Raw genomic sequence first — 26,523 nt, forward strand, 5'->3', positions numbered from 1 at the left:
TGTAAGGAGGAGAAGTGCGTACCTTCACGTTTCCGACTTTGATAAAGGTCGGATTGTAGCCTACCGCGATTGCGGTTTATCGTATCGCGACATTGCTGCTCGCGTTGGTCGAGATCCAATGACTGTTAGCAGAATATGGAATCGGTGGGTTCAGGAGGGTAGAACGGAACGGCGTGCTGGATCCCAACGGCCTCGTATCACTAGCAGTCGAGATAACAGGCATCTTATCCGCAGCCACGTCTCGATACCTGGGTCAACAGATGGGGACGATTGCAAGACAACAACCATCTGCACGAACAGTTCGACGACGTTTGCAGCAGCATGGACTATCAGCTCGGAGACCATGGCTTCGGTTACCCTTGACGCTGCATCACAGACAGGAGCGCCTGCGATGGTGTGCTCAACAACGAACTTGGGTGCACGAATCGCAAAACGTCATTTTTTCGGATGAATCCAGCTTCTGTTTACAGCATCATGATGGTTGCATCCGTGTTTCGAGACATCGTGGTGAACGCACATTGGAAGCGTGTATACGTCATCGCCATACTGGCGTATCACCCGGCGTGATGGTATGGGGTACCATTGGTTACACGTCTCGGTCACCTCTTGTTCGCATTGACGACACTTTTAACAGTGGACGTTACATTTCAAATGTGTTACGACCCGTGGCTCTACCCTTCATTCGATCCCTACGAAACCCTACATTTCAGCAGGATAATGCACGACCGCATGTTGCAGGTCCTGTACGGGCCTTTCTGGATACAGAAAATGTTCGACTGCTGCCCTGGCCAGCACATTCTCCAGATCTCTCACTAATTGAAAACGTCTGGTTAATGGTGCCCGAGCAACTGGCTCGTCACAATACGTCAGTCACTACTTTTGATGAACTGTGGTATCGTCTTGAAGTTGCATGGGCAGCTGTACCTGTACACGCCATCCAAGCTCTGTTTGACTCAATGCCCAGGCGTATGAAGGCCGTTATTACGGCCAGAAGTGGTTGTTCTGGGTACTGATTTCTCAGAATCTATGCACCCAAATTGCGTGAAAATGTAATCACATGTCAGTTCTAGTATAATATATTTGTCCAAAGAATACCCGATTATCATCTGCATTTCTTCTTGGTGTAGCAATTTTAATGGCCAGTAGTGTAGCTGTGGACCACGTGTAGATTATTGCGGACCACCCCTTTGTGCCTGACCTGTTAACGGACAGCGATGCCATCTTCCAGCAGGATAACAGTCCGAGTCACATGGGCATAATGGTGCTACAGTCATTTCAGGAGCGTGGCAAAGAACTCGGCCAGTAAATTCACCTGATGTGAACATCGTGGTATAGATCTGGGATGTTATAGAGTGTCAATTCCGCGCCCACAAACCACCAGCGCGCAATTTACAGGGATTACTTCCTGTACTACATACTTCTGGAGACTAACAAAGGACTTGTCGAATAGCTTCTGAATTGCGTTCCAAAAGTGGTATAACGTTTTATTAAGCAGGTCATAATGTTTCGACTTATCACTGAATCAGTGCTTTCGAACTGAGTGCCGCCAAGCTGTTTGTTGGAAGGTCATTCCCTAATTCTTCCCCAAATAAACGCAAATTACTCACAAGTTTATTGAAAGGGATTTCCATTCTCCGTCATGGCTGTTAGACAATCATTGTCGTTTATACCACGAACAGCATTTCGGTACTTGTAAACATATATCGTCATCCTTTGGGGGCATAAACAAATGTACATTTGTCATTTTAATACGTAACCACTGTCATGCTAAACACGAGCGAAAACAGCTTCTGTATTTGTCAACGCTTTAAAATAGCAATACTGTCGTAGTGGCATACGTAGGTAAGCATAAAACCACGTAACATATCGCACAGAACGTTGTTCTACCCGGCTTTATTGGACACTGTTCAGTTTCCAGCTGTGCCTTCCATACAAGTACTCAAAAAGCTGTTCTGTGTAATGCAGCGAATAACAGGTTAGGGGTTTAAAATAGAACCTCTGGGATTTATTAACAATGCTGATAATAGTATTCCAGATTGTAACAGTCATACGCCTAATCCGTTAGCGACATTTGATCTGCAACCACGTTACTAAGAGTAACTCTGGGCTTATCAGTCACATCTGAGAATAACATTCCTGTTGGCTCATCGAAGAGAATGTTTTCATAAAGTAATATCATCACCACTTTTAGGATATACTGCACACCGTTACGCCACTGCTCTTGATCTCGATCTGTGATATAACGTTCCAACAAGGCAGCTGTTAACTTGATTGTCGTTTCGAAGTGCTGGCAGCAAGCCAAAATCTACTGCATCAGTTGATCTCTCTCCGACAGAAAATGCGCGGGGCATCAGAAAAGTGATCTTGAAACGCGATTTCTCGAGTAACTGGAAAACCGTGACCTCCGGCGAAAATGTATCCTATTACAAAATCTAAGTGCGTTAAATTTCCTAGAAGAAGGTTTGTTCATTTTTTCTGCATTATTTGCGCTTAGCAAATCGAGAGAATATGAAAGTCTTAAATGGAGTATTTGAAAGCGTTACAGATTACATAAATTCCAGCGATAGCGGAACTGAATCACCCCGTATGCAATTTTTCTTCATTAAAATATTGGTTGAGCGTATCTACGATCAAAGGCCATGCACGTGTCATCTGCGAAGTACTTACGATAACTATTTGTAATCATAGACGTATTGTATCATACGTATGTTGTGGATTTGTTTGCGTAAATTATCTCAGCTTTATTGTAATACATAGCCGATATTTAATTGTCACTTTTAACCACATAATAACAAAACAAAAAAAAAAAAAACTCGGTGAAAGTATGTTGCGTGAACTAATGAAGAAATTAATAACTAAATATTCCGGTCGATGCAAAGTATTTTGTTGTCAGCGGCGCAAATTTGTAGACTATCAAGCGCATGTATAGTCTAATATTAATGTGCAATGTTTTTACAGTGTCCAGTATGGCAAACTGTAGTTTAGTGAACTAACGAGTAACTGCGGTAGCGGCTTTATGGTACGTAGTTTGTATTTTATTCTCTGTAATATTTTCACCACTGACATTGCTTGATTCTGTCTGTCCGTTATCATTAGGTGTGAAGATGACTGCGAAGTGTGGCCGATACCAGTCGCCTTATGTATTTTGATGATCTAGACATGTAATGAAAAGTTTTATGAACGCTATGCGTGTTGTGATGAACCAGTATCTGAGAAAAGATCTTCGCACTGTCCAGTTATAGGGGAACTACTGGTGTAAATAGGTAAGATTATAAAAACAGGTAATAAAAATCAGACATGATCCCATTTCTCATTGGATATAACAAAGATCGGAAATACGAGGAACAAAACAGTTATTTAACTTGAACGTTTACTGGGTATGGCATCCCCTTCATAATGAAAGAGAACCATCACTGACGAAACCAACGTTTCGGCCATTGTTACTGTGACCTTATTCTCTGTAACCGTGGCGACACATTGGTTTCATCAGTGACAGTTTTTTACATAATGACGCGGTACCAATCTTCAGAAAACTTTCATGCTGAGACAATTATTTCTCCTTGAAGAACGACGCGCTTCATACCGGAATGAAAGAAGGTTAGATAAACATCTCGTCGACGTCGAGATCATTAGAGACGCAGCACTAGCTTTCGCCAATGAGGCTGTGGGACAGACAAGACTGATTTTCCGCTGAGTGAGCACTGACTAGATGTGATTTATGGAAACGACAGAAAACCAGAGTCAGGATGGCCGTACGTGGATGTTAACCCCCCCTATCCCCTGCTCCCTATTACATTTCCAGTGTCGTAACCAATATGCCGCTTCGCTCGTTGTTCCTCGCAATACTGTACACACCGCTGTGTCTGGAGGCTGCATCTAAACCATTATACCCGCACGTGAACAATGCACTAATAAGTGCAGCGGCATCCGTCATCCGTTTAACTACACAATACACATATCTCAATGAACCTATCACTTCCGATAAGAAAATAGGTTACTCTGATAAACGACACTGCATAATGGATTTTTTAAATGAGCGATTGTTTACTTGAAAAGTACAAATTAATATGGACTCGTTATCAAATTTTGCACAAAAAGTAATTTTACATAATGGACAGGGTACAGGAGACAACGTAAAGGATGAAAGACCTTGGACGCCAAGACTGCAAGAAAATTCAAGAAAATCATGCAATACATTAACTTTCTGAGTCTTCAGCCGCTTCCACAAATCAAAAAGGAGGCCCAAATGTGTACAGTAGTATCTATCCGCATCGCAATCTTCTCATCCGCATGTCCACAGTGCCTGTACCTCATTCTTGCTCTTGTGTTTACGGGAGCGCCCTTACATGTGTGTGTGCCTGTTGTATGTATAGTTGGCGTTCACATTTGTTCTGAATAGTACACCATGCTAATTACGTTACTATATACTTCATTTTCAACCAAAACTCTTATCCCGTTCTTACGTAACCACTACAGCCACTTTCACCCTGAAGTAAGTCTGTGCTGATGGTATTGTTTCTTTGTAGGCAACCCTCGTACATACGTACTGCGTCTATTCTCGTAAATGTCTTCCACTTTACAAATCTAAAAAAAAAATTACAAACGACAGGTTTCGACTATTTCAAACGGTCCTCTTTAGGTCCAGCTGCTGCACAGGGGGATCTTGCGTTTTCTTTCCGCTTTGCTGTTTATTTCTTCTTCTCTGTTCTGAAGGCCTATTGTCATGTGGTACTATGAGACTTTATTTTCTCTCGACACCCACCAAACATTTTGTATTTAGTGTGAAGCTTTCCTTAGTGCTATCTCTTTGCAATAATATTTCATTACTGTCGTGCCACCTAATCGCTGAAGAGGGTATGAAGTCTCAGCTATACATTTTTCTGTATGTGTATCTGGATATAACTGGACTTCGATACATAATTGCATATTTCTGTACACCTCCATGTTATTAATATTTGACAGTCTGGCAATTTCGTCTGCACAGTTCTTTGGCCTACCGTACGACCTCTGTTCCAGCTTCTCAACGTTAGACGACAGATTTGAAGGGTTATGTGGCCAGCATATCGCTGTCGTTAATTTTGTCTTTGGAAAGCAGAGCTGCTACTTTTTGCTTCACTAGTTCATAGCTGTTCATACAACACCGGCTGAACTTTTTTAGCACCTTCCACCACTTAAAGATCTTGACGGCGCCGCGGACAAAAACAGTTTTCTTGCCCAGTTATATTTGGAGGATAAACATGTTTCCATAGAGGCCATACAGTGCATATTTGTTTACTTTACGCAGATTAATACACTGGTGTGGAACAGTTAAGAACGCAGGTGACTTTCACATACGAGGGTCGTTTGAAAAATCCGTCCAAAGTCTGAGAGATGGTACCACCGGCGCATATCGAGATTATGTTTAGTCAGTAGCATCTTTGGAAAGAACTCACTCCAGCCATATTGGTCTGTTTCTTTGTGTTTGGCATTCGTGTGAATCAAGGAAGTCGAGTGATTGTCGAAATATGGACGAAAAATAATTTCGTGTGGTGATTAAACATTACTTTATGAAAGGCAAAACGCTTCAGGAGACTGAAGAGAAGCTTGATAAACATAACAGTGACTCTGCACCTTCGATTAGAACAGTTTATAAGTGGTTTCAAAATTTTCAGAGTGGCCGTATGGGCACAAGTGATGCTAAACGTTCTGGACGTGTGGAGGTTACGACTGCAGAAATCATCGATAAAATCCATGATATGATGGATGACATATGAGTTAAGGTGCATGAGATTGCTATTACTATGGGCATCTCGAATGAACGGGTACATAATATTTGCATAAACATTTGGACATGAGAAAGCTATCCGCAAGAGGGGTTCCGCGATTGATCACGGTTGACCAAAAACGGAATCGTGTGAGGTGTTGCAAGGATGGTTTGCAGCTGTTCAGGAAGAATCTGCAGGACTTTAAGAGTCGTTTCGTCACTGTGGATGAAACATGGATACACTGCTATACTCCTGAGACCAAACAACAATCTAAACAATGGGTTACCAAGAGAGTATCGGCACCAAAATAGGGGAAGACCATTCCTTCTGTCGGAAAGGTTATGGCGACTCTCTTTTGGGATTCGCAAGGGATAATCCTCATCGACTATCTGCAAAAGGGTAAAACTATTACAGGTGCATATTATTCATCGTTATTCGACCGTTTTTAAACCAAGCTGCAAGAAAAATGCCGGCGATTTGACAGCAAAAAAGTACTTTTCCATTACGACAATGCACCAGCACACACCTCAGCAGTTGTGGCCGCAAAATTAATGGAAATAGGATTCCAACTCGTTTCACACTCCCCCTATTCTCCAGACTTGACTCCCTCGGACTACTATTTGTTCCCCAATTTGAAGAAATGGCTGGCGGGACAAAGATTTCATTAAAATGAGGAGGTGATTGCAGCAACTAATAGCGATTTTTCAGACTTGGACAATTCCTATTACTCGGAAGGGATCAACGAATTAAAACAGCGTTGGATGAAGTGTATAAGTCTAAAAGGAGACTATGTCGAAAAATAAAAAAGGTTTACCCCAAACACGTAAGTAGTTTTTATTTTTGCACGGACTTTTCAAACGCTCCTCGTAGTGTGTCACTATCGAAAAAACTTGTACCGTATGTGGAAGGAACTGGCACAGTACACTACAGAAGATAACTGAAAGAAATACGCAACTAGACGAATAGAAATGACACTTCTATTCAAAGAGAACAATTACATTGAAGTCACCGCGATTTATGATGGTATCCTGGACATTACAAAAAATGGGACAGCTCTGGAAAAGTGCCGCCATACTGGCCACAATGTTGGCAAGGAGTTCTTGTGGTTGGGCGTCCCATTCCTCCACCAGTGTTGCTGACAACTGCTGGATGTTCGTTAGTGAATGTGGGCGTGCTGCAACACTTCTCTACACCGCACTGCACACGCGCTCGACAGGATATGAGACGGAGACGGGGCGAACCAGTCCATTTGCCGAAAATCCCATCGTTCCAAGGCATTCTCACTTGGGCAGTTCGATGCGGTCGCGCATTGCCATCCACAGAAACGAATTCAGGGGTGAGTGCAACTGTACTGTACACTTTTCAAAGAGTACAAAGTCACAATACCATTGACCAGTGAGTGTACCGTGTTCAAAGATTTGGAGATCAGTACGTCCATGCAACATTATGTCTCCCCACACCTAGACCACAAAAATGATCATTTTCGAGAATGTTCCCACTTCTTACCGCGTGAGGCTATGTACAGATCTCTATCCACACTCAATCTGCTCTCATCTGAGAAGAGCACGAGACACCACTGTCGGTGGTCCAGTTTCAATGCACTCGGCGCCATAGCAGAAGCTGCCACTGATGTACGAGCGTCAATGGAACAGAAGGCACTGGATTTCGGGCAAAGAGACCACGCCCCATGCAGTTGCCGTCCCACTGTGGAGCGTCAGGCTGCGTGCCTTGCAGTCCTGTTAAAAGTGTTTGCAACTGCACCCACTGTATAGTCCGAGTCCCTCATTGCCTGCTGCACGATGTAGCGGACATCTGCTGTTGTGGTTGACGGTGGTAAAACACTTACTCCTCTTCGGGCAGCAGCGCCTGTGGTTTGGAAAGCTCCTCACTCATGTGAAACGATGCTGTGAGCAATACCAAACTCCTGAACTCCACTCTTCACATTTTGCATTATTCCAGTTTCCTGATGATTCTTCAACTTGTGAAGTGACCCAAATATTTCCTTCGTCGCATCTTCTAATGAGGAACGCCATGACAGTGCACCGTAAAACTGTTCGCTGATAGACACACACTGTCTTTCCACGTTCCTTCAATTGCCTCGTGTTACGGGACTGACCCTATTTGGCGGTCTAGTCAGCTGGCCTCACGCTATGTGAAGTTACGAGTTGTCTCAAACACTGTGAGATATCTGGCAAGACGCTCTCGCACTCTCATTTTCACAGAGGAGTTAACACACTGTAGCGCCAAATAAACTGGTATAGGCATGCATATTCGAATAGAGAGATACGTAAAGAGGCAGAATACGGCGCTGCTGTCGGCAACGCCTATGTAAGACGACAAGTGTCTAGCGTAGTTGTCAGATCAGTTACTGCTGCTACAATTGCAGGTTACGAAGATTTAAGTGAGTTTGAATGTGGTGTTATAGTAAGCGCACGAACGATGGGACAATGCAACTACGAGGTAGCAATGAAGTGGGGTTTTTCCAGTACGAGCATTTCACGAGTGTACCGTGAATATCGGGAATCGGGTAAAACTTCAAATCTACGACATCGCTGCGGCCGGAAGAAGATCCGGCAAGAACGGGACCAACGACGACTGAAAAGGATAGTTCAACGTGATTCCAATGCTGAGCCAACAACAGGCGTCAGCGTGTGAACGAATCAACGAAACATCATGGATATGGGCATTCGGAGCCTAAATCCCACTCGTGTACCCTTGATGACTGCACGACCCAAAGCTTTACGCATCGTCTGGGCCGATTATCACCGACACTGGACTGTTGATGACTGCAAACATGTTGCCTGGTCGGACGAGTCTCGTTTCAAATTGTATCGAGCGGACAGACGTGTGCGGGTATGGAGACAACGTCATGAATCCTTGGAGCCTGCATGTCAGCAGGGCACTGTTCAAGCTGGTGAAGGCTCTGTAATGTTGTGGGGCGTGTGCAGTTAAAGTGATATTGGACCCCTGATTCTTGTAGTTACGACTCTGACAGGTGACACGTACGTAAGCATCCTGTCTGATCACCTGAATCGATTCATCTCATTGTGCATTCCGAAGGGCTTGGGCAATTCCAGCAGGACAATGCTATGCCCAAAACGTCCAGAATTACAACTCTTTTGAGTTTAAACACTTCCACTGGCCACCAAACTCGCCAGACATAAACATTATTGTGCATGTAAGTCTGTAGGCTTTCGTGGCTGTTGTCATTGAAGTTAAAATCTTCTGGGTTATTAGGCTGCGTCATGTTTCTTCTAAAATGATCGACGTTTCGACCCCTCTGCTGGGATCTTCCTTAGGATCTTCTGGTGTTCCAGCAGTAGTGGACACCAAAAGATCCTGAGGAAGATCCCAACAGAGGAGTCGAAACGTCGATCATTTTAGAAGAAACATGACGCAGCCTAATAACCCAGAATATTTCATTATTGTGCATATTTGGGATGCCTTGTAACGTGCTGATCACCCATGAGTACTCTTACGAAATTATGGACAGCGCTGCAGGTATTCTTGGTGTCAATTTTTTCCAGCAATACTTCAGATATTATTCGAGTCCAAGCCACGTCGTCGTGAGTCACTTTGGTGTGGTCATGGGGACCATACACGATATTAGCCAGGTGTGTAAGCGGCGATAAAAAAGTTTCCATTTGAGATCGTTGCTGCAGCGTTTATGCACCCCAGCGAGAGTGCGATGCGGGTATGTAAGCACTGGCATGTAGGCAAGGGAACCTTCTGCAGAACAGTAGCTCAGATGAATCTTTTTTTGATATTACAATGAAATTAACACCCTTAGCTACTTACAGGCGTTGACATACGTCAACGGGGACAGATGAAAATGTGTGCCACGACCGGGACCCGAACCCGGGATCTCCTGCTTACATGGCAGACGCTCTGTCCTTCTGAGCCACCGAGGACGCAGAGGATAGCGCGACTGCAGGGATTTATCTCTGGCACGCCTCTCGCGAAATCCACTTTCTCAACGTATTGTCCCGCACTACATTCGTAGTGCCCCCTCCCATTATACTCATTACTCGCGGCGCGTTGCTGATTCCGAAAGAACAGATACCATCTTAGTATATATACAGTTAAGGCTCACCGGCCACTTGACCATCTTCTTCTTCTGTGCGAATGCACAAACAGTGCCAGAACTCTTACAGGAATCGGCAACGCGCCGCGAGTAAAGAGTATAATGGGCAGGGGCACTACGGATGTAGTGCGGGACAATACGTGGAGAATGTGGGTTTCGCGGGAGGCGTGCCAGAGATAAATCCCTGCAGTCGCGCTATCCTCTGTGTCCTCGGTGGGCTCAGAAGGACGCCGGCACGGTAGTTCAGCGTGTTCGGTCGGAGGGTTAACTGCCCTCTGTAATAAAAAAATCTGAGTTAATGGATCAACGACGAATTGAAACGGGTGTCTTGCGACGTCCGCCCGGAGCAGATACAACGAACAAAAACGAGCAAAATGAGATTAAAAAAAGAAAAAAAAGGATAGAGCGTCTGCCATGTAAGGAGGAGACCCAGGGTTCGAGTCACGGTCGCGGGACTCATTTTTATCTGTCCCCGTTGACGTATGTCAACGCCTGTAAGCAGCTAACGGTGTTAATTTCATTGTAATTTCATTCTAACGAGTTGCATGGTCACCAATGGTATCTGTTCTTTCGGACATGTCCGAAAGAACAGATACCATCTTAGTACATAGAATCTTTTTTTACTGGAGATGGTTTGAAAAAAAATGCAGAAAGTAATTGCGTCATGCTGTTCTTTCGTTCACACAGATAAACACTGCAGCCGCCGTTCCACCATTTTTCACGACAATGCTGAAAAGTCGCGAGAGTGAACCAGACGAGAAAACGCTGCGGCTGACCGATGGTGATAGGTCTTTGCTTTGCCGACAGAGGCTGTACGCCTATTGGTGGTCTGGCGGCGTGTCCGCGTGCGGAACGTTTATAGCGCGGCAGTCGACCAGAAGGAGAGCCGCGCCATCGATTGTCGATACGGAGGGAGAGCGCTACGACGCCACGCTACGCCACGCCACGCCGCTCCGTGCCTCACACGGCGGCTGCACTCCTGACGAGCAGCCGAGCTGACGGCGAAGGCGGCGGGGGCGGCGGCGGCGGTGGAGGTGGGAGAGGCGGACGGGGGCGCCCGTCTCATATCCTGCCAGCCAGCCAGCTGGCGGCGCCGCGGTCGTCACACGCGCGGGATGGGCAACGCGCCTCGACAGACAAACAGGGCGTGGCCAGAACTCCACAGCCGCGAGGCTCCCCTCACAGTCCGCAACATTGCAGTAACAGCCGGGTACCGCAAGTCTCTAGAGGAACGGAAGGTTCCAAATGATTCGAAAAGATCACAGGTAGTCCCAGTCTTCAAGAAGGGTCGTCGAGCAGATGCACAAAACTATAGACCTATATCTCTGACATCGATCTGTTGTAGAATTATAGAACATGTTTTTTGCTCGCGTATCATGTCGTTCCTGGAAACCCAGAATCTACTCTATAGGAATCAACATAGATTCCGGAAACAGTGATCGCGTGAGACCCAACTCGCTTTATTTGTTCATGAGACCCAGAAAATATTAGATACAGGCTCCCAGGTAGATGCCATTTTCCTTGACTTCCGGAAGGCGTTCGATACAGTTCCGCACTGTCACCTGATAAACCAAGTAAGAGCCTAAGGAATATCAGACCAGCTGTGTGGCTGGATTGAAGAGTTTTTAGCAAACAGAACACAGCATGTTGTTCTCAATGGAGACACGTCTACAGACGTTAAAGTAACGTCTGGCGTGCCACAGGGGTGTGTTATGGGACCATTGCTTTTCACAATATATATAAATGCCCTAGTAGATAGTGTCGGTGGTTCCATGCGGCTTTTCGCGGATGATGCTGTAGTATACATAGAAGTTGCAGCATTAGAAAATTGTAGCGAATGCAGGAAGATCTGCAGCGGATAGGCACTTGGTGCAGGGAGTCGCAACTGACCCTTAACATAGACAAATGTAATGTATTGCGAATACATAGAAAGAAGGATCCTTTATTGTATGATTATATGATAGCGGAACAAACACTGGTAGCAGTTACTTCTGTAAAATATCTGTGAGTATGTGTACGGAACGATTTGAAGAGGAATGATCATATAAAATTAATTGCTGGTAAGGTGGGTACCAGGTTGGGATTCATTGGGAGAGTCCTTAGAAAATGTAGCTTGTAAGATGTATACATTGCCAGCGATGGGCGAGGCATGACAGAATCTCTGACCAGAGAGTAGTTTATCGTTAGCTGTTGCTAGTCTGCGCTTGACCGCGCGAGTCGACAGTAGTAGTAGCGAGTGAGTAGTAGTCGTCAGTCGACAGTAGTCGTCAGTCCGTGCTAGTCGACCGGAGTCGGCATGAGTCGGCTGTGTGCTCTGGTCGCGACTCTGATCAGGACTCTGGAGGATGAGTATTTAATAATGTATGTTAATTGTAATTTAATTTGTTCAAAGAAATACCCCAAAAATAATTTTGTGATATAAAGCAACTGTTTTAAAGAAAAGCATTCATTTCAATTTAAAGAATTTCCAATGCATTATCATTGCATCCAAAAATAAAAAATAAAAATATATGCCAGCATTGCACGAAGCTGTGTCGAAAAATGAGTAATTAAGAGCAGGTATAATTGCGGTTTTGTTGAGGTAAGAATTTTTGCTTTTTTTTTTTATTCAGAAAACAGGGCTGAAGGTCAGCGCTGCTGTCCTCATAAAATTTGTCGGGTTACAGAACTTCTTTTATTATTCTGGTGTTTAGGAATTTTTCTATTTTGAACTTGACATTAAATGAAAAAAGAATTTTGTGGGAATATTAAGTGTGAATACATTCTTTGCATAGAGACTATAAGTCGGAGCCAAATTTTGTTCAGAGGTTACATTAAAATCAATTTTGTTCAGAGCTCAGAATAATTAAAAATTCATTTAATTACTGTTTTTTGTGGCGAAGTTACACTTGGCTCACATTTTCATTTTTTTATTTAGGGAGGTTACGCTTGGCTCATTTGCATTTTCATTTAATTAGTAATTCTTTGTGGGGAGGTTTCAAGGTGACTTACAGAACACTAGTTCGGCCTATACTTGAGTATTGCTCACAGTGTGGGATCCGTACCAGATCGGGTTCACGGAGGAGATAGAGAAGATCCAAAGAAGAGCGGTGCGTTTCGTCAGAGGGTTATTTGGTAAGCTTGACAGCGTTACGGAGATGTTTAGCAAATTCATGTGGCAGACTCTGCAAGAGAGGCGCTCGCATCGCGGTGTAGCTTGCTGTTCAGGTTTCGAGAGGGTGCGTTTCTGGATGAGGTATCGAATATATTGCTTCCCCTTACTTATACCTCCCGAGGAGATCACGAGTGTAAAATTAAAGATTCAAGCGAGCACGGAGGCTTTCCGGTAGTCGTTCTTCCCGCGAACTATACGCGACTGGAACAGGAAAGGGAGGTAATGACAGTGGCACGTAAAGTGCCCTCCGCCACACACCGTTGGGTGGCTTACGGAGTATAAATGTAGATGTAGAACACGACGGCTGCCTACAGTGATTGTTTTTCCAGTTGTGGTGATGTTTTATATCGTGTGTAGTATCCTTTGCACACGTATTCTTCTCATTATTATAGTTTCTTCTTCCTCTGCTGACTAATGTGTTGGCTTCATTCTTTGGATGTACTGGACCAACTGATATCCATCACTTGGGTGGGCTTTTCCCTATGAAACTTCTTTATTAAAATCCTTTTCTGCTTCTATTGCTGAATGAAATGGGAAGTTCAAACTTCTACGTCATTTAATTCTGAAACAGCTGAGTAAAACTGAACGTAGCCGGCCGCTGTGGCCGAGCGTTTCTAGGCGCTTCAGTCTGCAACCGCGCTGCTGCTACGGTCGCAGGTTCGAATGCTGCCTCGGGCATGGATGTGTGTGATGTGCTTAGGTTAGTTAGGTTTAAGTAATTCTAAATCTAGGTGACATTACCTCAGATGTTAAGTCTCATAGTGCTTAGAGCCATTTGAACCAAAACTGGACGTACTGAGCCTACTTTCTCTTTATTTATTCTTATCATGTCAACACTGAAGCACAATATTCTAACGCAACGCAGTCTGATTGCTCAAAAAAATTACAACCTGACTTCAAATAAAAGAATGGCCCAGACTAAAAAGAAATCTTAGCAATAACCTATACATTTAATTAAGCACTTACCTCACAAAAATCTTCATTAAGCTAACTACTGCAATACAGCGAGCGTCAATGTTGTTGTTGTTGTTGTTGTTGTGGTCTTCAGTTCTGAGACTGTTTTGATGCAGCTGTCCATGCTACTCTATCCTGTGCAAGCTTCTTCATCTCCCAGTACCTACTGCAACCTACATCCTTCTGAATCTGCTTAGTGTATTCATCTTTTGGTCTCCCTCTACGATCTCTACCCTCCACGCTGCCCTCCAATGCTAAATTTGTGACCCTTGATGCCTCAGAACATCTCCTACCAACCGATCCCTTCTTCTTGTCAAGTTGTGCCACAAACTCATGTTCTCCCCAATTCCATTCAATACCTCCTCATTAGTTATGTGATCTACCCATCTAATCTTCAGCATTCTTCTGTAACACCACATTTCGAAAGCTTCTATTCTCTTCTTGTCCAAACTATTTATCGTCCATGTTTCACTTCCATACATGGCTACACTCCATACAAATACTTTCAGAAACGACTTCCTGACAAATCTATACTCGATGTTAAGAAATTTCTCTTCTTCAGAAACGCTTGGTTGCCATTGCCAATCTACATTTTATATCCTCTCTACTTCGACCATCATCAGTTATTTTGCTCCCCAAATAGGAAATCTCCATTACTACTTTAAGTGTCTCATTTCCTAATCTAATTCCCTTAGCATTACCCCCGTCAATACTGCCAGCTAAATAACAGATTCTAACTACTACAGCCACTAACTACTAACAGGCATGTGGTTAGCAAAGGAAAGATTTTTGTTGCAAACAAAATAATGTATTTTTTACCTTAATAATGTGACATCCAGTTCAAACACGAATATAAATCGTTATTGACATCCAGTACAAAGATATATAATAATTAATAATTTTCAATCTCCAAGTCGGATACTTCCAGATCGTTAGCTTACGCTAACACTTCAGACCTCTACCCTCCATCAATGCTAACTTCTCACATTTAACATCCATCACTGCTGGCTGTTCATCTCCAACTGCCCAACAGTAAGTACTTCCATCACTGCTGACGACTAACTTCCAACTGCCCAACACTATTGGCGATTAACTTCCAACATCGAGTCTAACCAGCCATAGAGTCTTTACAAAGAAAGCGCAGTCAGAGATCCAATGCAAAGCTCTAAACAGCGCTGCCAACACAGAAGCAACCCACTTACACATTGTGGTCGTCCATGTTTACAAATTTTAGCTAATCATGAAGGGTCTATCCTTTCCACACGATCCTTCCAATTTTTTTCTTGTCTTCATCCATTTATTTATGTTTTGTATTCCGAACTGATCCCTTATCGAAACATTTGTTCTTTTGTCCCAGATGGTTACTACTTGGATCTCTCTCAGTACCTTCATTTCCACTGCAGTTAATTTCTGTTTTATCTTTTTCCTTTCTGCTCTAGTTTCTGCTGCATATTTCATCATTGCCTTATATATTTTTATTTTCCCCATAGTTATAATAATGTCGTTTCTCTATAAAGTATTTTGCAGCCATCCGGCTGCCCTTACTACCTCTATCACTTGATTTTTCACTACCGTGGTTAAGTCTTTATTGTTGGTGACAACAGTTCCTATATAAAGCTCATCACTTGTTCAGTTGACACCTCATCTATTTCTAGTTGACATTGAAGAGGTGCTTTTGATATTACCATAGTCTTAGTTTTTTTAAAGATGAGATTTCCATATTACATTCCTTAGCTGTTCTATTAAATTGGTGAAGTAACCTTTGTAAATTATCCTCATTATTTACTATCAATACAGTATCAGCAGCATAAGGTATCTAATACTTTGTCTCCTGTTTAATACACTTTAATTGTAATACTCAGCTTCCAGCTTCGACGTTATCAAGTATGGAGCTGAACCTCGTGTGTGTCGAGAAACTTCCTGTTTGTGATTGTGATTTGTGTAACAAAACTAAAGATTTTTCATTGCGGATAGTGGTGGAACAACATTTTTGAAAACAATAAGCGCGCAGCACCAGTTATTGAAAATTTTATTACAATGATTTTGCTCGTACGTTCTTATTGTTACTGTCTTCATTTTACAGTATTAGCTTACAAACCTGACATTTCCGGAGTACGTTCTCTTAGAAATGAAAAGTGAAAAGAACAGTGTTTTTAGTGTAATATCACGGACAGTTTCTGTATGCTGGGCGTAGCTGCTTCGCGTGTCTACAACACGATTTTGTAAGTGTCTATTTGACAACGTCTCTTCACAGCTCTACTGATGGCGACTGTTTTGGCCTACGACGTCTTGCCCTTCGCACTTGGAAGTTGTCAAAAGCTGTGTCAGATGTCAAGGGTTTCCCTAAGCTGACTCGACTGTAGGAGTGTCTTAGTAATAAAGAACAAATGTGTTAAAACTTCATGCATGATGCGGCATTTTTTTCACGCATCTCAGTGCTCGTGACATCTTATCTCTTATTGCACTATAAGAAAAAATGTAAATTAGTTACAAATTACGGCGTGCGTACACTTTATTCAACACGTAAACTTCACTACAGATATTCGGATTTGGTTATGACATGTTCGATATGCCTGCCATTATTGACGATGATGTATGCAGACGAATAGCGTAATTCTGCACGACCAGCTAAAGCGACGGAACATCGACGCTGTCAATGACCTCATGAATGGCTGTTTTCAGTTCAGCGATGGTTTTCGTGTTATTTCTGTACACCTTGACTCTAATATAAGACCCAAGAAAAGGAGTCGCATGTGTCCAGATCCGTAGAATACGGCTGCAATCAAGGCCCATGCCGGCGGCCTCTTCGTACCCCAGAGCCAGAATGCGGTCCCCAAAGTGCTCCTCCAGTACATCGAACGCTCTCCTGCTTCGATGGAGTCGAGCTCCGTCTTGCATTAACACATCTTGTCAAAATCAAGGTCACATTGGATAGTAGGGATGAAATCATCTTCCAAAAACTTCACGTACCGTTTGGTAGTCACCGCGCCATCAAGGAATATCTCGCAGATTATTGCGTGACTGGATATTGCACACCTCAGTCTCCCGTTGAGGGTGAAGAGACTTCTCGATTGCGAAATGCGGATTCTCAGTCCCCCAAATGCGCCAATTTGGCTTTTGTGACGTGCAGCAACGAACGACAGCAAGGCGACCGTTCCTGCGCATACTAATTCACATCATAGGCCAACCGCGCAGTTTGAACGTCCTAGCGTAAATCATTACGAAGTTGTGACGATCTGATTTTATTTAACTCAAAAATTGTCAATTAAACTTTCCGTGTTTAACATGTTACAACACGGAAACTAGTTACCGTACAAGTACCAAACTTGGTAACGTTAATGTCAAGGACATGGGAAGAGAGAAATAATGCAGAATCAGTTCAACTGAAACACTTTCAATGTTCTGCCACGGTACATCGAATCATTACATACAAAATGGGCTCAATATGACACCCATCAGTTTCCAGAAGACTTTTAAAGTGCGGGATTGCATTCTGCACGTCGGAACGAAACATGTCCGTAGGTATGCTGGCTACGTGTCTTGACATGCTGCGCTTAAGATCGACGACACGTGTGTGAATGTTCTCTGGGTAAACCCTGTCCTTTAGGTAGCCCCACAAATAGAAATTACAGGGAGTGTGAACAGGTGATGGTGCCAGCCAGGCATTTGGAAACGATCGGCTGATAATTCTATCATTTACAAATGTATTTCGGAGAAGCAGGAGAACTTCACGAGCAATATGCGGTGGAGCCCCATCCTGCATGATAACTGTTGAGTTCACTGCGTCTCTCTCCTGTAGGGCGGGTATGACATGCTGGTGAAGCATATCGCAGTAATGCTGGCCAGTCAAACTACACGTCTTGGGTCCTTGAGCGCCAGCCGGATCAAAACAGAATGAGCCAGTGATGAACGCAGCAGTGAAGCCAAACCATACGGTGACGCGTTAGCCATACACAGGATCTTCACAACACAGTGACTGGGCGGGGTGGGGGGGGGGGGGGGGGTGAAGATTCAAGATTCCCACATTCGTCAGTTCTGTGTGTCAGCTCACCCGTCAGAGAAAATGAGCTTCTTCTGTCCATAGGATGGTCCAAGCCCAGCCCCCATCAACTCTGATCCTTGCGAGAGAGTGGAGAGCGAAGTCAACACGTCGTTGTGCGTCCTGTGGTGCAAGCTGCTATACGATATGCATCTTATACGGATACCATCTGAGAATGGTTCGAAGCACCATCCGTACACAAGGGATGTTCAACTGGCCGGCCGGTGTGGCCGTGCGGTTGTAGGCGCTTCAGTCTGGAACCGCGTGACCGCTACGGTCGCAGGTTCGAATCCTGCCTCGGGCATGGATGTGTGTGATGTCCTTAGGTTAGTTAGGTTTAAGTAGTTCTAAGTTCTAGGGGACTGATGACCACAGATGTTAATTCCCATAGTGCTCAGAGCCATTTGAACCATTTTTTTTATGTTCAACTGTCGTGACACAGCACGTGCACTGCCTGACGATCGGGAATTGCGCGCAGCGTTGTCTGCCGTAGCAACAGCAGGTGGAGAAAGAGGACCCTTCTGTAATCATTTCAACCGGCAATATTCTCGATAGGCCGACCGCTGTGGCCGAGCGGTTCTAGGCGCTTCAGTCCGGAACCACTCGGCTGCTACGGTCTCAAGTTCGAATCCTGCCTCGGGCATGGATGTGTTTGATGACCTTAGGGGAATGATGACTTCAGATGGTAAGTCCCATACTGCTTAGAGCCATTTGAACTATATTTTCGAAGTGCAGCTGCAACATTACTTTTTTGACAATAAGGCTTCTGCAATAATGCCCTGCTCCTTTTGTCCATGTTGGCTGGTCAGATGTGTGGGACTATGAGTCACGAGGATTGATCAAGGCACATGCTGGCCATAGTTGGAACTGGACGGTGGCTCTCTGAAGTATGGATACCATGTACTCGTACTCTGGACATTAATGCTACCAAGTTTGGTACTCGTAAGGTAATTAGTTTTCACGTTATAACGTGTTAAGTAGGGAAAGTTTAATTATAACCACCCGGTATATATTTACATTCAGCAGCATATGTGGCTACTGTCCGCAAAATGTTTAGCGAATAGAGTTAGAAGCAAAGATGTAATAAATTTAAACATCATGCACGATGCGGCAGTTTTCCATTCATTTCAGTGTTTATGATGCCATGTCTCCCGAACTACGATATAATTTCTTGCGCACATTTACCTGCATATGTGGATAATGTCTGCGAAACTTATTTCGAATAGAATTATTAGCACAAAAGTAATAAATCTAAATGTCATACATGATGCGGTAGTTTTTACACAGCTCATTTTGTATGACGTCATATCTCCTGAACCATGGCACGTGGTTCTTACTGTTGAGAGGCACCCACATGCCTTGCTCATACTGTGGCATCAAGCAGTCAGGCCTGCAAGATGAGTGGTCTGTCAAGCGAGTGGATTAATTTTTTATTTATCAAGTAACATGAGCTCTAGTACTCACAATTATGTTACAAATGATTCTCCTGTTTGAACATTAACCAACGGAAACGGATAACGCACATCTGACTATTAATAATTTATACAACTCTGACTGTTCACTACGCACTGGCAATACCACATTTTCTTTCTTATTTAACGGCTTTGATCAACACGTGGCTATCCCACTGAATATGAATGGCGCACACATTATAAATTCTGGGTATCGTGACAACATACTATTCGAAGGAAAAGGCCACCAATATTTTTCTTTTTACTATCTTATTTATTCCCATAAATTCTATAATCTAAACACACAAATTCTATAACCTACAACAATAACACATGAGAAATTCCGCCCAGTGGGCATGGCTTTACATTGGTGATTATCTATCATATGGTCTCGTAATTATTTAACGCTACAGTGCACTTTCTGGATAGGATGGTGGATCTTTTGCTATATCTCACACTTCGACTCCCACAACCATCATCACGAAACTTACCTCGAGACCGAGCGGTACAAAAGGAACATGCATAACCCACTACCTCTGAAACTACCTTGCTACTCTCCCATGCAAACCACACATACTTAAATTACATGACATACACCACACTGCAACATGGAATACAACACAAGGAATAGTCACAACATTATTACTTTCTTCTTTCCCACTTCAATTAGTATTTATCCCAGTTTCACACGACACTGCCCCACTTCGTAATTTTTCTTTCCTACTATGAACTCTGGAGGATATATGCACGTCTTCCTGTGCAATGCAAGCCAAGTGGCGTTGCTGGATAGACGGCTGACTCACCTTGCTTCTCTCTCAGAGTATTATAGTTTGAATCAAGCGTCACACGGAAACATAACACGCAAAGTAATATTAAGAACATATTCATCACACACGCGAGTCCTCAACTGATACCATGGACGAGTACTTCTCTTTATCCTTTGTCTCATACACAGATTGAGACTCACACAGTACTCACCACGTGGAAGTACTCGTCTCTAATTTCAAGTCCTGCACACGCCATTTCTTAAATATTTCCAACTTATAGTACACACGGTAGTAATTCAGCTTAACTTAAGCACTCTGAAGTATTTCAACTTATTGCTACACGTGGTTTCATTGTGACCGTTGGTCACTTCCGAACATTACTACGATCCCCTTAATATTACCTGCCTGACATTTAATTCTCCCCACAAAAGTTCCTGAAATAGAGAAATTATTATTCTAAACTACTCTTAAGTATTTCACATGCATACCATGTCTCCACTCTTTTGTCTTTACGGAGCACACCTAAGACAGGTCTTACCAACACTAGATCCAGCGGCAGAGTGCTGAAACATGGCTGTTCTTCAGGTCATCTCGCACCTCTGTCGAGGTGGGGGAAGACCATGCTACCCATTGGTCAGCCACATTTCAGGCGTTCAGGCGTTCAAAGCTCAGGTAAATTTCATCTCTTTGGTTCCACCAAAGGTGGCCAAAGGACTGTCTCAAAGATAATCATATATTCACATTCACTATCTGCGGTTAGCAGACGACCATACATTCATTCATTTCACAGATCTCACCAAACTGGATGTAGGGATTTATTTTGTGGGAGTGCACATGTGATCAATTAAATAAATAAATTGTCATTCTTTCCCACACTGGTATCCGGCTTCGCTGTATTAATTGAAATTGAGTTATTATTAGAAAAAATATGTTGTACTGACAAGAATAACGAAGAATATTGTACCTATTTTCAATGTCGGGCGGTACTGTACCCTTTTACCACCGGCTACACATGCAGAAAAAAAAATGGCACGGTACTATCCTTGCAATGCGAGGGTAGTTCCGAACATTTTTTTTTTAAGAAAACTGTATTCGAACGAACGTAGCAAGTCATCATAATAACCAGGAGGAGACCTTAGCCCCTGGTGACCTCAAATAGACGACCAAATGCTGTTACTTTGCCAAATTATTGACACAGTTGTTGCATTATTGTACTCTCCACAATCCGGAGTAACGTACACATACAAATTCACAACAATCCAAATGACAAATAAAACATCACATCATACAAATAAAAAATAATGGTGAGATAAAAATTTGCTTAGTTACTGGGACCTCCGTTATTTTTAGGAGTAATCCAAACTTCACTAAGTCTATAACAAATAAAAAAAATACTAATTGTACTCATAAAATTTTAAATAGCTCACTGTCCAAACACAGGGCAAGTAATCTGACATTCATAAATTGCGTTTTCCATTCATTTCAGTGTTTATGATGCCATGTCTCCCGAACTACGATATAATTTCTTGCGCACATTTACCTGCATATGTGGATAATGTCTGCGAAATTTATTTCGAATAGAATTATTAGCACAGAAGTAATAAATCTAAATGTCATACATGATGCGGTAGTTTTTACACAGCTCATTTTGTATGACGTCATATCTCCTGAATCATGGCAGGTGGTTCTTACTGTTGGCAGACAGTAAGGAATATGTTACCAAGTTTGACTGAAACTTGTCCAGTGGTGTAGGAGGAGATGTGGAACACACACACACACACACACACACACACACACACACACATTTTTAAAATATGTATGGCTTTCTCAAATAAAAAATAAAAAAGTTTGATGAACTGCAGTATGCTTAAAAATTTGTAAATCGTTGTTTTCCATACCCACAGACGCTTAACTTCAATGGAATCTATGGGATGAATTAAATACGGCGTAATGTAGTGTGTGACAACTGTACGAAGTGCCAAAATTCATGATTCTTTCTTACCCCCTAACTTCCAGCTTCCGAAGATTTTTAACTGCGGAATGAACTATTTAAGCCCGTTGCTGTTCGCTTCCTTCTTACATAAGAAATGCTCTCGGTGATGGAATTCGTGTCGAGTGGCTGGACACAAGGTTAGTTAAGCTGGATGGGTACTCCTGAGGTTTGCCGCTGTTTGGCTATGAATCTTTCACGCACCCTGCTGCGACCCGTTAACGACTGCCGCGATGAAATTTAGATCAGGTTTGCCCACTGGAAGCAGAATCGACGAGCAGCCCGTTACTACTCCACATTTAGACTGTCGATACGGCTGGTCAGGTGTTCAGCATGAGGACAGAACAGCTGTTTGTTACAAAAGTGTAAGCGGAACACAGGACAGGGGTGAAATTTGTGGCTTCCAACGAGCCAGCCGATATCTAGCCAAAATGCTTTGTAATGAGATTTGCTCTGAGAAATGCCTCTGAGTTTCGTGCTGTTTTCTCTATCCTTTACTGACACATACTGCGCAAAAGCAAGTAAATCGGAATATGCGCTGCTACAGATATTGATTGTTTCAGTTGTAAATCTTGTCGCAATAATTCGGTCATGCTTTACTATTTCTACAATTCACGTTTACGATAAATCGGGCATTATAATTATACGTTTTCGGCAACTGTGAAGCACATCTGTTTTAGGCTAGGGAGAAAATATCTTGGTCTAGCCCAGAGACTGGTTGATATCAATGAAAATTTGTTTTTGCTATGCTAGATCATGTTGTTCAATAAACAAAGTCAAGAATCAACTGTATATGCGGAATATTTATTATTATACGGCAATTTAAACTAATCGTCTCGTGAGAGTTTCATTAAACTGGATAAGCTGAGATACCGCGATGTCATGAAAATATTTTCGATTGCTTATTGGAAATGGAAATCCATCCACTATAGATGAAGACCTGGAAAAGCGTCTACTCCATTTTCAACAGTTCAAAAACAGACTGCTCATGGTAGTACTTCTCTTGAAGATGCACGATTTCTTTAGACTGTACTTTCAGTAGTTTTTTTTTTTGTTTTTAGGGCGCAAAAGCAACTAGTGTCATAAGCGCCCAACTTTAAGTAGTATTGAACATACATACAACACATGACCTTATCACCGTCTCTAAGAGGTACGTGAGTTCGAATTTACAAGCCGTGAATCTCAAGTGTATTACTATTTTTACGAAGACATTTTAAGCATATGTGATGGTTTTGGTAGAACTTTCAAATTCTACCAGTGTTACTTGGAGAGGAGAGTTTTAATCTTCGCTGTTGGCTTAAACCAACACGAAGATACCGTACACCTATAGATAGTGGCTATGTGCAAACGTGTCTGTGACCAATCCATGTAAATGGCAGATCTAATTTAGGAATATCCGGACATCTGTAGGCCTTATGGCGTAACTCATCTCAACGAAAAATAGGGCATAACAAATCGTTTATAGACGTCGAAAATCATTTTTATTTCCTTGTATAGGGTCTCAGTGTTTGCTCAGATTTTCTTGTGTATCCAAATCAACACAATGTCCATTTCTTCAGGATATGCGAAACGTCATCTCACCAGTAAATATTCTTTTTGTCGGCAATCCAGCACGCCACTGGAGTATGGAGTGAGAGAAAAGTAACTTAACACGCCTCCTTGCGCGCTCAACCTTGCCTTAGCTTATTTTCATGATCCTCACGCAGTACGATGGAAATAACAGAATTACTGTACGCTCTTTCTCTAGAATTGTTGTCTAAACTTACCCCAAAAGATTTTAGTGAGATCAACGACAGCTCCCATGCAGAGATGCCATGAGCATGTGTGTTACACTTCGATATACACTCTGCTGATCGAGAAGTATGGGGCTCAAATCCCCTACTAATCAATTCATTTTTACGTTGTTAATATTTGCAGCTTTTTTTAATTTTCCTGTGGACTGGTCAACTTGCTTAAGAAATGTTCTGAGAAAATCGTTCCGTAGATATTCAACTGGCTCTTTATGCGCAGAAAGCAACAATTGGTGACGACAGGGGATCTCAAGTTCATTCTGTATTTCGATATTTCCTGAATATTTTTGACGCCGTTCTTCACAAGCGGCTTCTAATCATATTACATGTTCGTATACTGTCGTCTCTGCCACTGGATTCGCGATTTACTGTCAGAAAGGTCGCAGTTTGTAGTAACTGACGGAAGTCATCTAGTGAAATCAAAGTTATGTCTGAGGTTCCCCAAGGGAGCGTAGGCAATCTGAGTGGCCCTCTTAGACTAGAGAAGATCATGCGATTACCACGTAGTATTGGCGTCAGAAGACCAAAATGATTTTGACAAAATATCTGCATGGTGCGAAAAGGGGCAGTTGACGGTGAAAAATTACAGGTTTGAGGTCTCCCCTATTCAAACGTTCCAGTTAATCTTGAGTCACACGATAAATCAAATAAAATTAAATGTTTCCGATACAGCTAAATACCTAGGGATTACAATGGTGAACAACTTAGGCTGGAAGCATCACACAGAAAATGATGTGGGGAAGGCGTATTATTGGTGGAATTAAAAAGTGCAAAAAAAATCTACTAAAGATTCTTCCTGTTCTACTCTCCTTCTTCAGGAGTATTGCTGCTGGATGTTGGGTGCTTACCAGATATGATTGTGGATATTTTGTTGACTCACACGTACATAGGGAGAAATGAAAATTGTGATAAAGTCGCGGAAAAATGCTCTTATCGAAACACAAAAAAGCGAATTTGCTCCTGTTGTAAGTAGGCTGTTTAGATTTTTATATTGGTAACGCCACGTAGCGCTCTGTATGAAAATCACTGGCTGTGCTGTGTGCAGTCTGTGGCTGGGTGGCATTGTTGGAATAGTCGGTATTGTAGTGTTGAGCAGTTGGCTATTAACAGCGCGTAACGTTGCGCAGTTGGAGGTGAGTCGCCAGCAGTGGTAGATGTGGGGAGAGAAATGGCGGAGTTTTGAGAGCGGATGATCTGTCCATCAGAGACAGTAAATTTGTAAGACTGGATGTCATGAACTGCTATATATATTATGACTTTTGAACACTATTAAGGTAAATACATTGTTTGTTCTTTATCAAAATCTTTCATTTGGTAACTGTGCCTATCAGTAGTTAGTGACTTCAGTAGTTAGAATCTTTTATTTAGTTGGCAGTAATGGCGCTCGCTGTATTGCAGTAGTTCGAGTAACCAAGATTTTTGTGAGGTAAGTGATTCATGAAAGGTATAGGTTATTGTTAGTCAGGGCCATTCTTTTGTAGGGATTTTTGAAAGTCAGATTGCTTTGCGCTAAAAATATTGTGTTCAGTTTAGTGTTGATCAGAATAAGTAAAGAGAGTAACGTCTGAGTACGTTCAGTTTTGCTCAGCTGTTTGAAAAGCAAATAATGTAAGAAGTTTATCAGCACAGTAGTTCATTAATTTTTCTAAGGGGAAATTTCACTGTTTAAGAGACTGACGGAAAATTGGAGTACCAGCTGCCTCATTCTACCTTCCTCAGCACCTTAAAAAAGATTCCTAAAATTTTTGGCATGCGAACATATTCGCGGTCTTTTTAAAGTGCAACTCACCTCTCATTCTCACAATCTTCCCTTATTTTAACTCGCCCACACCCTCTAGTCCACCGCTCGCACCCGTTCACTACCACTTGCCTATTCTCACTCAATTCAGCTCTGCTCATGTCATTATTTTTCGCGTCTCTCTGTCACTGTCTCCCGCGTTACACCCACAGTCTCCTTCGTTCTGTTCTACTACTACAGTCTCCTCACACTCTCACTGTTTCTCTCTTGCTCTTACTGCTAACGTCTCATTCCTTCCTTCCTATTGCTGTCTCCTTCACTTCTTTCCTAGCGCTGTTCCATCACTGTCAACTAAGTTCCACTCCCGCTGTGCCGTTCTCTTTCTCCCACACTACCATTGTCTCCTTCGCTCGTTCTGTAACACAACCACTGTCTACTATCTTCCGGTATTTATTACTTTTATGTCTCTTTGCTACGGCCACTGTCTTCTCTCAACATAAAAAATGTGAATATGTTCACATGCCAAAATTTTTGTGAAAAATTTTGAAGATGCTGAGGAAGGTATAATGAGGCAACACTTGATGTCGCAAATGAAGCAGCTGGCAGTGGGTGGTTTACACTCGCAATTGTCCGCTGTGAGAACGCATTGCTACCGGGACTAGAATCTTTTGCCGATCGAGATGTCATCGCCTACAAGACTTGGCACGGTGGAATCGCCCCCAAGACTCAAAGTAGACCTAGTTTTGTTTATAGTAATATGCCTTTCACTTTGTATACCCGCTCATGTAGAAAAGTTTCTAATGATGAAAAAA

Source organism: Schistocerca americana, chromosome 4, assembly GCF_021461395.2.
Source record: "Schistocerca americana isolate TAMUIC-IGC-003095 chromosome 4, iqSchAmer2.1, whole genome shotgun sequence".
Lineage (NCBI taxonomy): Eukaryota > Metazoa > Arthropoda > Insecta > Orthoptera > Acrididae > Schistocerca > Schistocerca americana.